The sequence below is a fragment of the Eretmochelys imbricata genome, chromosome 8, assembly GCF_965152235.1.
Source record: "Eretmochelys imbricata isolate rEreImb1 chromosome 8, rEreImb1.hap1, whole genome shotgun sequence".
NCBI lineage: Eukaryota > Metazoa > Chordata > Testudines > Cheloniidae > Eretmochelys > Eretmochelys imbricata.
Window position 1 is genome coordinate 74,818,794 of NC_135579.1, and position 16,460 is coordinate 74,835,253.

The following is a 16,460-nucleotide window of genomic DNA, read 5'->3' on the forward strand; positions in this document are numbered from 1 at the left end:
CACAAAACACAATAACTTGCATCAGCGGAGTGCATCCACAGTAGATACTCTTGGACCGACAGAAAGAGCAGTGTACCGTGGGTAGCTACCCCATTCTGCAACTCGTCACCATCTGCTGCTTAGTGCACTGGTAAGGGTTCGCAGTGCCTCATGGGGGTGGGCTCAACATTCCACGATGCAGTTTTCTCCACCCCATCATTCTATGGGCTTCCTAGTACATTTTGCACTGCTTTTCAACAGACCCTGTAAACTGCGCACCCACCCAGTTCTGTCAGGAAGCATGGATCCTGCACAGCTCTCAAGTACTGCAATGAGCGTTATGAACACAACGCAGTATTTCATGAGCTGAAAACTGATGAAGACACCATGGTGTCTGCCCTGCTGTGTGCCATGGACAGAAACAATTCAAGATTTGCAGCTGCTCTGTGAATGCCAACAGCAATGGTAGACCATCGGTTCTGGGTGTGAGAAACAAGTACTGAGTGGTGGGATCGCATAGTTATTTGGGTATGGAATGATGAGCACTGGTTGCAGAACTTTCGGATGTGCAAAGCCATCTTCCTAGAACTGTATGTGGAGCTCGCCCCTGCCCTCCAGCGCAATGACATGAAAATGAGTGCTGCCCTAACAATGGAGAAGCCAGTGGTGATCGCTGTGTGGAAGCTGGCAATGCCAGACTGCTACCCAACAGCCACGAATCAGTTTGGAGTAGAAAAGTCCACTGTGGGGGTTGGAGTGATGCAAATGTGCAGGGCCATTAACTGTCTCCTGCTACGAAGGACTGTGACTCTAGGCAATGTATGTGAAATAGTGGATGATTTTGTGGCAATGGGATTCCTTAACTGTGGTGGGGCAATAAATGGCACACATCCCCATTTTGGCCCCAGTCCACCTTGTGACACAGTACATCAACAAAAAATACTATTTTTCTATGGCATTGCAAGCGATGGTGGATCACCAAGATCATTTCACTGACATCAACACTGGCTGGTCAAGGTGCATGACATGCATCTTCAGAAACACTGGCCTGTACAGAAAGCTCCAAGCAGGGACTTTCTTTCCAGACCAGGGGAAATGTGGAAATGCCAGTTGTGACCCTGGGAGACCCAGCCCATTCCTTCTTCCCAGGGTTTATAAAGTCTTTCATCAGCAACCTTGTCTGCAGTAAGAAGCACTTCAAAAAGGCACAGCAGGTGTAGGGCTTAAAGGGGCACTGGCAATGCCTCTTTGGCAGGTTAGACCTCAGTAAGCAAAGTATTTCCATGGTCATCATAGCCTGCTGTGTTCTGCATAACATTTAGTGAAGCTAAAGGGGGAGAAGTTTCCACAACGTGGAGCACTGAGGTGGACCAGCTGGCCGCTGTTTTGAGCGGCCAGATACCAGGGCTGTCAGAGGGGCTCAAAGGGGAGCTATTCGAATCAGGGAGGCTTTAAAAGAGCATTTTGACAATAAGCCACTGTAATGCATTGAGCCAGGCATTGTTTTCTTGCACCACAGTATGAACCTTGTAATGATTGCTATGTGCGCAGTAATTTAAACAATGCAAACACACGTATTGGCACTGTCTGAATTTTAGCAACCACCACTATAGAGAGTGGACAAAGATTCATTCACTTTCTGTAAGTACATTTTTATTCCACACCCATGCAAACATTTCTATGTTTGGTAGGAACATGAAAATCAAAAGCACAATTGCCACTGAGGCTCTCACAGATGGATGCATGTCCAGCCATCATTGTGAAAAATCTCCCTTGAGTATGACAGCCCTAGAAGATGTGAAGAATGTGTGGGGAGGGCCTAGAAGGCAGTTCACCCTGGGCTGCAGGGGGAAGTGAGCATAATGTATTCCGCCTGAAGTTCAATCGGGGACCGCAACACATCTGTTTACTCCCTGAACAGCTTTATCATCTGCTCCTGCCCGTTTCCTATCCTGACTATCCATCTGCAGTTTGTCACTGATAGTAGACCACACTGAGAGAGGCTCCCAATCCAAACCACCAGAGGATCCTGGAACTCATCTTCCTTATTCCTCTTGTTTTGTCTCCTTATCAGATGGAGAGGCTCAGCCAGTGTTCTAGAAAAGACCTACAAGGGCACCTCTACTGATGCTAAAGAACCATAGACAGAAGCTCTCTTGTGAGTGCACTCACACCCTTGATCCAAACAAGTTAGAAACACAACTGTCTCACTTTCCTATGACAGGCATAGAGCACGGCAGTAGCCCCAGCCATGCTGAGTTCAACATGGGGGTGATAACAGTGGGTATCTTGCTCCTGAGCAGGGCCGGCTCCAGGCACCAGCATTCCAAGCAGGTGCTTGGGGCAGCAGTTAGAAAGGGGCAGCAGTTCCTCCAGCCGCAGCAGCAATTCTGCAGCACCTTCTCTGTTCCACCCGCCGCAGTGGCAAATCGGTGGCAGCTTCTTCCTTTTGCCAGCCGCGGCGGCAGTTTTTTTCACTGCTTGGGGCGGCAAAAACTGTAGAGCTGGCCCTGCTCCTGAGGGTAACCGAGGATGCAAGGGTACAGCTCCTGCATGCATGTAGCTGCAGACTGGGTCTGAATGCTGTTCTCCTATGTGCTGCTATGATGCCTGCAGAAGTAACTGTCGATTGGCACAGCAAAGTTTCCTACTGTGGGGGAAGAAACAAGGCAGCCCTCCCAAGAAACTTTTGGCAGAGGATTGCAGATTACCTCCATTAACGTTTCCTAGAGATCTCTATGGATGATTCCCAGGACATCCTGGTGTGCATAAACTAATTTTTCCACAGGGCCTCTCTGCCTAGCTGCACAGGGGAATGAGAACTAGATACAAACTGTACCTGCATTGGTTATTTCGATCCCTCATCTACCCTGGTTAACAAACCAGAACATCAGCACGTGTCCTTGCAGATTTAATGCACAATGAATGCTGACCAGAGCTTCCCTCTCCTGCATTAGGCACACCAGAGCCGGAGTGCTGGCATTGGCTAGACTGCTCCGGAATTAAAGAGAGGTCCTGGCTTGCCATGCCTTCGGATGTCCCTGTCACCTGTCCCCCATCCTCCTCCAACTCCACTTCCTCGTCCACTATGTCATCCTCAGGGTTCACGCCGCTGGCCATGGACTCCAGCCCCCCTAAAGTATCCACAGGACTCCTGGCAGTTGAGGCGGGGTTGCCGCCGAGGATGGCAAGCAGCTCCTTCTAGAAGCAGTATGTCTGCGGTGCCACACCAGAGCAACTATTGGTTTCTCCTGCCTTCTGGTATGCCTGCCTCAACTCCTTGATTTTTGAACAGCACTGCTGTGTGTCCCTATCGTATGTATTCTTTTTAGGTGACAAATCTGAGGAACTGTCCCAGACCGAGGTGTCATGAGAGGTGGTTTTGGAACAAATTGATAAACAGTAACAAGTCACCAGGACCAGATGGTATTCACCCAAGAGCTCTGAAGGAACTCCAATGTGAAATTGCAGAACTACTAACTGAAGTCTGTAACCTATGATTTAAATCAGCTCCTGTACCAAATGTCTGGAGGATAACTAATGTGACATCAATTTTTAAAAAGGGCTCCAGAGGTGATCCCGGCAATTGCAGGCTAGGAAGCCTGACTTCAGTACTGGGCAAACTGGTTGAAACTATGGTCAAGAACAAAATTGTGAGACACGCAGATGAACATAATTTGTTGGGGAAGAGTCAACATGGTTTTTGTAAAGGAAAATCATGCCTCACCAATCTACTAGAATTTTTTGACGGGGTCAACAAGCATGTTGACAAGGAGGATCCAGTGGACCTAGTGTACTTAGATTTTGAGAAAGCCTTTGACAAGGTCCCTCACCAAAGGCTCTTAAGCAAAGTAAGCTGTCAAGGGATAAGAGGAAAGGTCCTCTTATGCACCGGTAACCAGTTAAAAGATAAGAAACAAAAGGGTAGGAATAAATGATCAGTTTTAAAAATGGAGAGAGGTAAATAGTGGTGTCCCCCACAGATCTGTACTGGGACCAGTCCTATTCAACATATTCACAAATGATCTGGAAAAAGGGGTAAACAGTGAGGTGGCAAAATGTGCAGATGATACAAAACTACTCAAGATAGTTAAGTCCCAGGCAAACTGCGAAGAGCTACAAAAGGATCTCTCAAAACTGGGTGACTGGGCAACAAAATGGCAGATGAAATTTAATGTTGATAAATGCAAAGTAATGCACATTGGAAAACATAATCCTAACTATACATATACAATGATGGGCTATAAATTAGCTGTTACCACTCAAGAAAGATCTTGGAGTCATTGTGGATAGTTCTCTGAAAACATCCACTCAAAGTGCAGCAGCAGTCAAAAAAGTGAACAGAATGTTGGGAATCATTAGGAAATGGATAGATAAGACAGAAAATATCATATTGCCTCTATGTAAATCCATGGTATGCCCAAATCTTGAATACTGCGTGCAGATGTGGTTGCCTCATCTCAAAAAAGATATATTGGACTTGGAAAAGGTTCAGAAAAGGGCAACAAAAATGATTACGTGTATAGAAAAGCTTCCATATGAGGAGAGATTAATAAGACTGGGACTTTTCAGCTTGGAAAAGAGACAACTAAGGGTGGATGTGATTGAAATCTATAAAATCATGACTGGTATAGAGAAAGTAAATAAGGAAGTGTTATTTACTCCTTCTCATAACACAAGAACTAGGGGTCACCAAATGAAATTAATAGGCAGCAGGTTTAAAACAAAAGGAAGCATTTCTTCACACAACAGTGTCAACCGTGGAACTCGTTGCCAGCAGATGTTGTGAAGGCCAAGACTATAACAGGGTTCAAAAAAGAACTAGATAAATTCTTGGAGGATAGGTCCATCAATGGCTATTAGCCAGGATGGACAGGGATGCTGTCCCTAGCCTCTTCTTTGCCAGAAGCTGGGAATGAGCAACAGGGGGGTGGATCACTTAATGATTACCTGTTCCGTTCATTTCCTCTGGGGCACCTGGCACTGGCCATTGTCAGAAGACTGGATACTGGGCTAGATGGATCTTTGCTCTGACCCAATATGGCCATTCCTACGTTCTCCTCCAGGCCTCAAGCAATATGCCCACTGATATCAAAGTTCCTGTGGCTGGAGCAGAGCTGTGACTGCACAGCCTGCTCTCCCCGCAGGCCCAGCAGATGCACCACATCTGGTGTACTCCAGGGAGGAGCGCATTTGCTGTAGGGAGCCGTCGCAGTCAGCTAGTCAGATGCTATGTGAGCTCTCCAAGCTAAGCAAATAGGAAGAGCAATTTCAAAATTTCCCAGGGGATTTAAAAGGGAAGAGGCGCATGCCTGTGTACCTGGCTGCAGGGCAGCAAAGTTCAAACCAGTGACCACAGCGGTCACAAAATGGACATTGTGGGACACTTCCTGAAGGCCACTTAGGGTGACATAAGCAATGTAATGTCTGTACCCAACACTTCGTTTCTCTAACTACATTGTCCTAAGTGCTATGCCTCTCATCAAGGTGGTTTTAGGTCAGTGTAGTAGGAGAGTTAAATCGGTGGGAGGAGCACTGCTTTGTGTACACCTGCATAAGTTAGGTCAATGTAAGCTGCCTTATGTCAACTTAACTTTGTAGTTTAGACAAGCCATTACTTGACTTTTTACTCTTAATTCTTGGGATGTCATTTCACTCGCTCTCCAGTCACCACAGAGTCATCCAGCATGTAAAAAAAGAAAAATTGGGGTGAGAATAGACGAATAAGTGAAATGAGACAAAATAAGCCTTTCAGCCCTTCACACATCATAAACTTCAGACCCTAAGTTCTATGGAGCAGGAACCATCTTTTATTGTGCTTGTACAATGCCTAGCACAAGAGCGTCCTGGTCCATGACCGGGGTTCCTTGGTGCTATCACAGCACAAATAATAGAGCAGCAAAGATTACATAGAATCCTAACGTTTTCCTTTGCAAGTCTCATTTATTTTATTTTCTGTTTGTTGTTTTAAGTTGGGAGAGAAACTAAGGCAGACAAAAGGAAACAAGCTCCATACTCATATCAGTACATATTTCATTTTTATAAAGATGACTTACAAACTACTTTTCTCTTGGAAGCACAATGTAAGAAAAATGACAGCAAATTATGAAGTAGGACCAGCTGTCCGTTAAACAATAACCTTCAGAACGGAACTACAGGAATTGAGATTATGAGGTTGTAGATAAAGAAGAGAAAGTTTTCCTTCTATGTAGAAGTTTTCTTTGGAAATTGAATACATGGTTGATTATTACTAAGATGCAAACACAGAACAAGGAATCAGTTGGGATGAGGCGTTTCAAAAGAAAAATTTTAGTTCACAGCACTTAGTTTACAATATTTATTGCCATTTTAAATTGGAAAAACTGGCTAAAAAAAGTAGTAGAATGTAAGTGACCCACAGTGTTTAACAAGAATTGATAGGGAGATGAAGTTGGAGAAATTACTCTAAACACTCTCAAAAATAAACTAACTCAAGTATCAACTTTCTTACACCCAAAATATGTTTAATGAAAATAATTTTACATTAAGATTCCAACAAAAAAAAATATTACATTTTAGTGAGCATCAGAATCGCAACAAACAAGCGTGAAAGAAAAAGTTCTCATTTTCTGGTGACTGAGCAACGCCTGACAAACAGCATGAAGAAAAAAAAATTCAACAAAACCTAATTACAAACTTCCAAGTCAGCTCAGAGACAAGATGTTCCACCAGAAGTTCTCAGCTCCCTGCACCACATGCCCAGCAGTTGACATCAGGGCAAAGTGAAGAGCTTTCCTAAGCATGACCTCAGCAAACCCATCCACCTCACTAGTTTTTTGGGGACCAGGCTGCCATTCCCCATGCTGTCTGTGAAGTCAACAGGCCCAGATCCAAGGTGAACGAGGAAGTAGTAGCGGCAGTCACTATGATATAGATTCCTCTCATTTTCATTGTGTGATATACACAGACTTCCTGTGGCCTCTGCACCTTTAAGACCATTTTTGCAGAGCAGATCAGTGATGACTGCAAGCAATGTTTTCTACACAGACTGGCACAAGCCCAAGAAGATGACTTCACCAAGTACTGCAAGAAATGGCAGGATGAGACAGTCAATGCCAGGTTATCTGGGTTACAGGTCTCTCTCAGATGCATTTGCTTCCACTGTGGCAGAAGAAATCTCACTTGATGGAGATCCAAGTATATGGTGGCATCATTGTTGTGAAGCTGGACTGGGCCTGAGAGAAGTTGGAACAGCAGGTGCTTGTGTCAATCACCTTTGGTCAACATGAAAGTCACCAAAGGATACAAAAGGAGTCACCAGCTACTGGCACACCAAAAAGCTGCCCCAAAGACTCTGAAGAGTCAGCAAAGTAGCCTGCACTGGTACTTGGCAATCTGCTTGCATGGCTTTCTCTGCAGTCCAAACTAGTCTGAAGGGGTACCACCACTATACAGAAATCAATTAGAAGACCTACAGGATTAGTCAAGGTTACCAATTAAGAATGGAAAGCAGATCAAAAAAACAATGCATCAGCTGACTATGATCTGTCTAATAAAACCATTAACTATCTGGGCAGTTCTGTCCACTATAGCAAAGTGACTAGTGAGTATCATGTTGAAAGACTGTGCTGTCGGGAGCAAGAAGAGTGGCCTAACACCATGAAAATCCCTACTTGTACAGATGAAGAGTCAGGCCTCAGAGAAAATCAACTAAGTTTATCAACAACTTCCAAATTCAGTCACGGCCACTTCCAGGCTGTGGTGGTGAAAGCAGCTTACATTGTACCATTCAAGAAAGATTGCGTTGCTAAAGAAGAGACAGCTTAACATCTGAAACACTTTCCTGTGCAGCTATAACCTGTGATCAGTCTCAAATAAAATTATACATATTTTCAAAAAAAGCTAACTACAACAAACAGAACTTTTCACACCATTCTTTTCCTAGCCATTTTTCTGCATTTCTTTTCACTTTGTGTGTAACATTCATCCACATTTCCCAGGAATCTTGCTTCCAAGACTTTTCTTAAGGCTCTCTCCATAGTGAGAGATTCTCCTTCCCAGTTTTAAAAATATCTGGAAAACAAAGGGGAACAGCATCATGCTCATGCCCTTATTTACGATGTGTGAAGGCATACTGAATGCTTTCTCCATTCCCAAATAAAAAGGAAACAAGCAAAAAAACTTAGTGAGAAATCCAGGTCCTGACCGCCATTGAAAATTATTGTGACTTTTCTACAATAGAAAATTGGTGGGATAGCAGTATTGATACTGCCATGTGTCCATACTAGCCATACTATTTCACTTTTGCTTCAGATACACTTCACAATACTAGATATGTTGCAGTTACACTGCCCAGTGCCCTTCAAGTACCAATCCCACAAACGGGTGAAGAAATAACTTCTGGGAGATTTTGAAAGCCATCTGGTAGCATAAGCAATTATGGGAGAAGTCAAGCTCTCAGATCTCTGCGAAGAATTATATACCGAAATCAGAAGTTCACTGGGCATGTACCACCGAATCCTGCAGAATCTGACTGTACTGAAGATGTTCAGTGGTTGGAGCTTCAGCTACAGAGTTATTCTTGAGACAAATAGAGGCAGTTGCAAAACTTCAGACTGATGAACTAGGCCTGATATTGCAGCATTACACCACAAAGATAGATCACTGCTCTTCGTGGCAAAGAGAATGGCAATCGTCCAGTGACGTCAGGCTACTCAAGATATTACGCTATGTATCAGTCTGAAGTCCATTGTGGGTAACTGTGCAGGTTTGAATAGCAATATATACTTTGTTGCATGTATATATGATCAAGATGATTAGCAAGTGAAAGGAATTAAAGTTATCAGGATTTTTCAATTCTGCAAGTACTACTTATGGAACTCTTTTTTTGCCCATTCTCCCCACCTAATCTCCTAGAACAAAACCAAACCCACACCTCTAAGGGTGGCTGGGCCTGATACCACAATTTTTCTAGAAAAATCCTCTGCTCTTCAAAAATGGACAGCAGGGGATGCTATTCCCACTAAATATTGAATTCATGCTGCCCCCCCTTCTCAACATAATTGCAGGTGATGCTATATATTCACCTTTATCATGTCTAATGACACCATGTCCTGCTTACACAAGTCTGGGAATAATGCCAATTCAACTGCACACTAAGCAGGTGCAAAGTCGTGGTAAATTGGTTTTGGGACCCAAAAAAGGAGAGAAAGTCTAGCCCACAATGACTGTTCAGTAACTAATTGTGACATTGGAGACATGTTGGAAAAGGATCCCCTGATCTTTGTAAAGAACTCTCTCCTCAGATCTGTTAAATACATCTACTTTTAGCTGAAGTGCTCACAAGTGCTATGTGGTTAATAAGAGCAGTGGTTTAAGGAAAAAAAACTGGTAAATTGGGGATACACCGCACCTTTGGATGCAGAGGATCTGGAATGTATGTGAGTAGCCAGTGTCAAGGGCTGAATATCACAGGGGAATGGTTCAACTCATTACACTCAACACATCTTGCAGAATATTTATCCATAAGGTACATCAGGTGAGGTTTCTACAGAAAGCTCATAACTTGTCAAAACTCAGTCACTGGCAGATGTACATTCAAGTAATATTTAAGGAAGAGTGTATTTATACTCAAAGTAATTACTACTCCCAGTCCAAAAAGCATAATCACCAAGAGGTAACATCTGGAATGCCCATCCAAGCTAAAGGGAATTCTCACTCCTCCTAATCAGAAGGCAAGGTAACACAAGGCTGAACTGACCAGCCTTGCTCCTTCCCAAAACTTCAATGGAAAACCAGAGGCATTACCCAATCATCAAAACTTCAAGGAACCTTACAACAGACAGAGCTTTGCCCTGGCTGTGAATAGAAACAAAAGACTTTTCAGTGTACCCGTGTAGGGAAAGACACACTGGATCCTTTCACGGAGGAAGCTCCTTGTGGAGTGACAGTGCTTTCAGGAACATCTTGGACCTTGGCTATTGAGAAACCAGCCAGCTCTGCAATACACTGAACTCTGGGTGGGGGCAGAGGGGAAAAAATTCACTTTATTAGATTGGAAAGATAACTATTCATAAAATGGGAACCTTGATATAAACTTATGATTTTGTTTTGTATTGTAACTACTTGTTTCCACTACACTATTTCTAGTTAAATATTTATTCTTAAGCTAAAAGTAGATTTTATTTAACAAAGTGCTCACAAGTGCTGTGTGGTTTATAGGAGCAGTGGTTTAAGGAAAAACTGGTAAATTGGGGGTACACTGCACCTTTGGATGCAGAGGATCTGGAATGTATGTGAATAGCTGGTGTCAGGGGCTGAATATCACAGGGGAATGATTCATTAGGATTTGTTAACCTGCCTAGACAGGCAAAAGCCATAAACGCAGAGGAGAGTGCTTTTGAGTGGCTGAAGGGCTGGCAGTGTCAGGGAGCTGACACCCAGCTACCACAAGAAAGACTCCATCACTAGAGGCAGGGGTTAACAAGGTGACTCCCAGGCCTGGGTCCTCCGAGAACCATCACACTAATGTAGCAGTTTTAATATTTGCCTGATGCCCAAAGATTGACTTATATGGACAGCAGAGGGAGGAGGCAGCAGGACTTGAAGCAACTTCTGCAGAGCTGAAAACACAAGCTAGACTGTTGCAGGCTTTATTCTAACATAGTCAGCATGTTGACCAAATCAAAATACTCCGTGAACATTGTCAAATAAGCGTGAGGAACTTGGAATGGATAAGTGAATCATCACTTCTTTATGGCCCATTGATGCCAATTCTTACCTTATGTATTACACTTGTTCTTTATTACTTATTCCAGTCTTGGGCAGAGGTGGGCAAACTATGGCCCGCAGGCCACATCCAGCCCATGGGACTGTCCTACCCGGACCTTGGGCTCCCGGGCCCTCCCCCACAGCCTCAGCTCGCCGTGCTGCCAGCGCTATGGGTGTGTGGCTGCGAGCTCCTGCCGGGCAGCACAGCTGCGAGAGTCGCCAGCCTGCCCCGGTACTCTAGACTGCGCGGCAGTGTGGCTGGCTCCGGCTGGGCAGCGCAGATGCCAGTCCTGGTACTCTGAGCGGCATGGTAAGGGGGTGGGGAGGTTGGATAAGGGGTATGGGGTTCTGGGAGGCAGTCAGGGGACAGGGAGTGCTGGGATAGGCGCAGGAGTCCTGGGAGACCTGTCAGGGGGGCAGGGGTGCGAATAGGGGTTGGGGCAGTCAGGGGACAGGGAGCAGGGGGAGTTGGATGGGTTGGGAGTTCTGAGGGGGGCAGTCAGGGGGCGGGAAGTAGGAGGGGGTGGATGGGGGCAGGGGCCAGGCTGTTTCAGGAGGCACAGCCTTCCCTACCTGGGCCTCCATACAGTTTGGGAACCCCAATGTGGCCCTCAGGCCAAAAAGTTTGCTCACCCCTGGGCTGTGTCTACACTACACATCTTACAGCAGCACAGCTGTTCCACTAAAGCCTTCCCACTGTAAAGCACACAATGTAGCCGCTCTTTGTTGGCAGGAGAGAGCTCTCCTGCCAACAAAATAAAGCCAGCCCCAACGAGGAGCAGTAGCTTTGTCTGAGAGAGAGCGTCTCCCACTAACAAAGTACTGTCCACACCGGTGCTGTTTGTTATCAAAACTTTTGTTGGTGTTTTGTTTTTTATGCCCCTGCCCGACAAAAGTTTTAACAACAAAATTAAGTGTAGACATAGCATTATTTTCTATGGAGATGAGGAAGAGCATTGTTAGTCTACCCACAGGCCATTTGCTGCTATGAAGTGACTGTGTGTGACAGTGGAATTATATACACACATACAAAAACAAGACTATCTTAGTGGTACATGGTGGAATGATACAATACAGTAGCGAAGACTGGTACATTTGATGTTCAACTTACACAGTGGCTCTCTTTTCCAGAAATTTCTTAAACTTTAAAAGTTAGGCTACTGTAATAACAAAACAACTTAATATAGTCACACTAAAAAAGGGTTGAGATATATTAAAGGTTTATAAAATACTTCATTTGGATTTCAATTTTCCTTCCCATGACCTTATCAAGGAGGTGGAAAAACCCTGGAAAAATTGAACCTGAATGTAACTGATACAAACATATTTGAGTGAGTTTGCAGAGCCTGAAACAATAGCTGACATGAGAATTACTTTACTCATTTCAGTAAATATTTACTCAGATGCCAATAATGATATTTTAAATTCAACACTTAACATTACACTGCTCAAAATATGAAAAAGACAAAGTATCATTATGATCTACTCTGAGTGACAGCTCATTTTTGGTACCACAAGGTAATAGGCCCGTGAAAGGAATACCCCTTATCTTCCACATCCCACCCAGGGGAAACCCTATTCAAAGGGCCCAACAAACTCCGATGGCTGCATTTTAATCCTAGTGACAAGAAGCCAAGTCCAAGGACCAATGTAGAACCTATGCAGCATACATGATCATATTCTGAACACCTCCACAATTCAAGGGATGTATCAAGTGGACAGAGTTTGTTTTTTGGGCACAACTTCCCCTACCACCAATTTGAACACCGAGTAGTATCATATGCATTGAAAAAAAATGGTAGTGGACAGAAGGGGCAGGTCTTAAGTGAATGGATATGACAAGCAAAAAAACTAATGAAGTTATGATAAGAATGAAAGATAAGGAATTGACAAGTGAAGTTATTTTTAGTTGCACACGAAAATTTGTTTACTTCTATTTAAATTTCACTGACTAATATTTTGGAAAAACAAAGTCCAAAAGATATACCACCACCTACCCTTCATATAAGGCCTAATCTACACACCATTTTGGTACCATCTAATTATTTTGATGAGGGGTGTGATTTATACTTAAAGTGGTGTAATTTCCTAGCGTGGACACAGTTCTATCATTATAAAAGCACTTATATAAGCCACACCAATATAAACCCCTTTATAGTAATATAACTGTGGGATATGTATATGTACCACTTAACTATATTGGTTTGTAGAAACAAAACTTTCTAGACAAGCCGTAAGGTTTGAGAGCTCACAGTACCCATTGAAATCCTTGCTACCAAAATCAGGGAAGACCAGACTTTACACCCTTGATATTTAAGCTTTAAACATCTACCTGCCTTTTAAAAAAAAAAAAAAGCTTAATTCCCAGGTCCTCTTTATATACCATAAAACCAAAAGGGTGTAAGCTTCCGTCCACCCCACCTGCCACAATCCTTTGTCTTTTAAGGCATTTTTAAAATAAGTTTAAATTCACTTTTTATTGTTACTTCATAAGAAAAACAGATTTCTGACCTATAATAAAAATCAGTAACTTCATAAACGCAGAACTTTACCATTGTTGTATAATATGAATGTATTATGTAGTAAATTGTGAGTTTCCATCATGATCAAATTCTCACTGGCTGTAACACAGGTTACTGTACATATTAGTATATATATTTGAGTATTTTCTACTCTTTTATGGAACTTTATGGCTGAATAAATATTTAAAATTTATTTTGATTTCCAACTTTCTGTCCCAGCTCACATACTAGATATATTACTTTTACAGAATTTTATCAGATTTAATAATTTTACTAAGATAATGTTGAAGTAAAGAGAAAACGGTACAGAGTTTAGGCATAGAAGTTTCTGGTTATCAGGGAATAAGGTACAGAATATCAAGGGGTGAGAAATTCAGTTTAGGAACGGGTGGCGTAAGGAATACATAATCTGCACTCTCCCAGATTGGGGGTAAAAGTTTAACATCTCAATGTCTGTACTTTGACCTATGGGGGTATGTTGTCCATATAATGGCTATGTTCAGGTGTGGAGTATAATGAGCGGATACAACGATGGGGATGGATCTACCCTCATTTGGTGGGATTTAATGTTCAGTGAGTTTATGGTTCCAGTTCATACAGTCCAGTGGAAAAAGCCTCTCAGTCCCTTTCCCATAGTTGATGCACAATGTCGTACTGGCTCACACCTCCTGGTATTGTCGGTGGGCGGTGATGTGTTTGATGTAGATGTCCCTGGACCATTACAGTAACACTTAGTGCCAATGTTGTGCTAAGAACCGTACAAACACATAAGATATAGGCCCTACCCTAAAGGGCAAGTGTATTTTGCTCTAAAACAAGAAACATACAAAGGATAGAGGTAGAAACAGTCTTATTCAATTTTTAAGTATACAATCAAAACAAAGTTTGAAAATGTAAAATGTGCCAAATCCATCTGCCACTCAACCCATTGTTAATTGACAGATTTTTTTTAATAGACATTAGCAGAAGTGGGCCTTAACTATCATTTGAAGGAGAATGTGCCTTCCCTTTATGATTGACATCAGGAAGGCTTTTCCACATGTAGAGTGTTACTTGCTAGCAAGTGAAGTAGATTATAAACACCCACTCACACACATATATACACACACACAAAAACACTCATGAGCTGGAGTTTCTGAAGACAGTTTGTGCTAAGACTGGGAAGTAGAGGAAAGTAGAATACTGTACATGGTCAATACATCATTTTTGATTACTTATGAATTTCTTCGAACAGATGTTTATCCTCTGATAACTAGGGCCTGGTATACACTATGAATTTACATTGGTATAGCTAGGTCTCTTGGGGGTGCAGCTGCGCTGCTGTGATGTTTTAAGTGCAGACATATCCTAAGTGTATCAAATGTTAAGTTCTTAAGTCTAGGCATTTGTAACATGCTCACAGGTGCAAAAAATGTCAGCTTTTCTGGTGTATTTTATCTATATTGGGATAAGTAACCCCAGTTTTTTGGCACCATCACTCTGGAGTTGTCAAGAGTGCTTTATGCTGAAGCACTGAAAATGGGGACATACTGCAGGATGAATGTTTAAGTATGGCCTATTTAGTTTGTTATACCTCGAGACCTGACACAAATAGACTGTCACTTTGAAATAAATCGTTTACCACCAGTGAAGTGTAAACAAAATAGAAATTATGAAGAAAAATATTAAATCTATTTAGTCTCAGTTCTGAGGGAACAATCCTATAAATATAGACAGCAGTGCTGAATACTGAAAAAAGGTACTTCAATTCACATTCAGAAGGAGGGCACAAATATTAGAATTAATGCACAATATTGTTGATAAAACCTTCCACAGGAATCTATAGTCCTATTTTTAGGCTTCTTAGTAAAGAACAGTTACTTTAGTTATGAACCTTTTAATTTGGAAGAGACCAGATTCTTCCAGTACCTTTCAGAACCTGGCATAAGAAAAGGATATTTTAAGTATAGGGAAAAAAAAAAAAAAAAAGAGACAAAAGTAGGACAAACCAGTTTTATATAGTTTGGCTCTCTTTTTGGAACAGGAAAAGTACATTAAGGTGGACTTACATTTATAAGGTCTACAACTACTTTTGCAGTGTAACATTAATTGTTCTAGTTTTGGAGACAAACCCTCACACTTTTGCTGTATTACTGTTATGCGCTTCTAATATTCTTATGTTGATAATTGCTGTCATTTCTGTTAATTTTTTTAAAGTGTTGGATAGTTTGAGAGATTTTACTGTAAGCCAACAGACTGAATATATACCTTCTCAAAAATCTATTCTTTAAACATTCACACACACTTCAAGGGCAATATTCATTCTACTTTTGAACACTATAGTTTACTTCAGCCCCAATTGTGATCACAAGTGAATATCATGCAATATGCTATCCCACTAAAGGATTATTAAAAATGTTTTGGAAAACAATTGTACATCTTGGTGGTCAAATTTGCTCCGAGTTCTTCTTTCCTCTGGTTAGACACCTGGGGAAAACCTTTATCAACCACAGAACATTTTTCATTTGTTCATATTGCTTTTCAAATAGCTTTATCCCGTCAAAGTACAACTCATCCATGATAGTCAGTATTTGATGCAAACAGCTATTTTCTTTGCTATGGAATACAGATTTTTAAAAAGGGCAGAAAAGCATTCCCACAGCCCTTTCAATCATCATTAGACTACCTAGGAATCTCTTTCATTCCACACATGAAAGAGATGCAACTGCCCTTAACCTATAGGATTTATCCTCAGAAGTGAAAACTGTTTAAGTCCTTGAGCAGAAATCCTAGTGAATACTGCCACTAGACTTCCTTATCTTGTAATCACATTCTCTCTGAAGATCCTAAAACCCTAACTTTCCATAATTCAAAGTACAGTAACTCCCCGCTTAACATCCTCTCAGTTAACATTGTTTTGATGTTACATCCCTGCTCCATTACAGAACATGCTCGTTTAAAGTTGTGTAATGTTCCCCTATAATGTCATTTAGCCGCCTGCTTTGTCCACAGCTGGCAGCCCCCCCATCAGCTCCCCTACGTCCCCCACCAGCACCTCCCACGCACCAGCGGACCCCACGGATCAGCACCTTCCCCCTGCTCTCCCGTGTCTCCTGCCCGCTGCAATCAGCTGTCTTGAGGTGTTCAGGAGGCTGGGGGGAGGAGCAAGGACACCGCAGGCAGCCTCCCACCTCCCTCCCCAGCCTCCCGAATGCCCCAAACCAGCTGATT

The 16,460-nt window shown here is 42.6% G+C and overlaps 1 protein-coding gene and 1 pseudogene across 3 annotated transcripts in view; one reads left to right on the plus strand and one right to left on the minus strand.

The window, feature by feature from the left end:
- MTF2 (metal response element binding transcription factor 2) overlaps window positions 1–16,460 on the minus strand; it is a 48,729-nt gene that overhangs the window by 27,900 nt on the left and 4,369 nt on the right. The window lies entirely within an intron of this gene.
- On the plus strand, window positions 6,729–7,785 carry LOC144269225 (large ribosomal subunit protein uL3 pseudogene; annotated as a pseudogene).